Here is a 745-nt window from a genome sequence, read left to right as displayed (position 1 = left end):
CAGGAGAGCTCAAAGGGCTCTTGGGCTGCTCACTATTTATAGGGGTAAGATGATTGACTATCATGACCCCCACTGGTGGTTATTGCTTAGGCAGGGCAGGGTGGGGGGAGCACGCTGACACACTCCACCCTGTGACTATAGTAGTTGATCTTACCTTCACAGAGTGGTGGTACGGTCACCTCTTGCCTCTGTGCCATAGATAGTATATTGATAGTTTGTGCACTTAGAGATCCATGGTAAGCAGATGGTGAAGCACTGCTATTTGTTATGCATTAATTTGTATGTTTTGGGTGGTTGAAGTTGGGTTATTTGTTTTATCATGCACCAAATCTTTGTATACAACATAATTATAAGCAATAGACATATTAAAGTGTAGAACTAGTAAAATCACAACTGGGTGAAGCATGGAATTATGAACTCCAGCTGGCAACTGAGCACCACACATCCACTCGCTCACTCTCCCTGCCCCCTCGGTGGGATGGGGGAGAGAATCAGAAGAGTAAAAGTGAGAAAACTCGTGGGTTGAGATAAGAACAGTTTAATAATTGAAATAAAATAAAATAGTAATAATAGTAACAATAATGATTAAAAAAATATACAAAGCAAGTGATGCACGATGCAATTGCTCACCACCCGTCAACTGATGCCCAGACAGTCCCTGAGCAGCGGCTCCCCTGGCCAGCTTTCCCCCAGTTTATATACTGAGCATGACGTCACATGGTATGGAACATCCCTTTGGCCACTT

Source organism: Aptenodytes forsteri, unplaced genomic scaffold, assembly GCF_000699145.1.
Source record: "Aptenodytes forsteri isolate BGI_AS27 unplaced genomic scaffold, ASM69914v1 Scaffold81, whole genome shotgun sequence".
In the NCBI taxonomy this organism is placed as follows: domain Eukaryota; kingdom Metazoa; phylum Chordata; class Aves; order Sphenisciformes; family Spheniscidae; genus Aptenodytes; species Aptenodytes forsteri.
The sequence above is the reverse complement of the archived record's forward strand: the minus strand, read 5'-3'. Positions refer to the sequence as shown.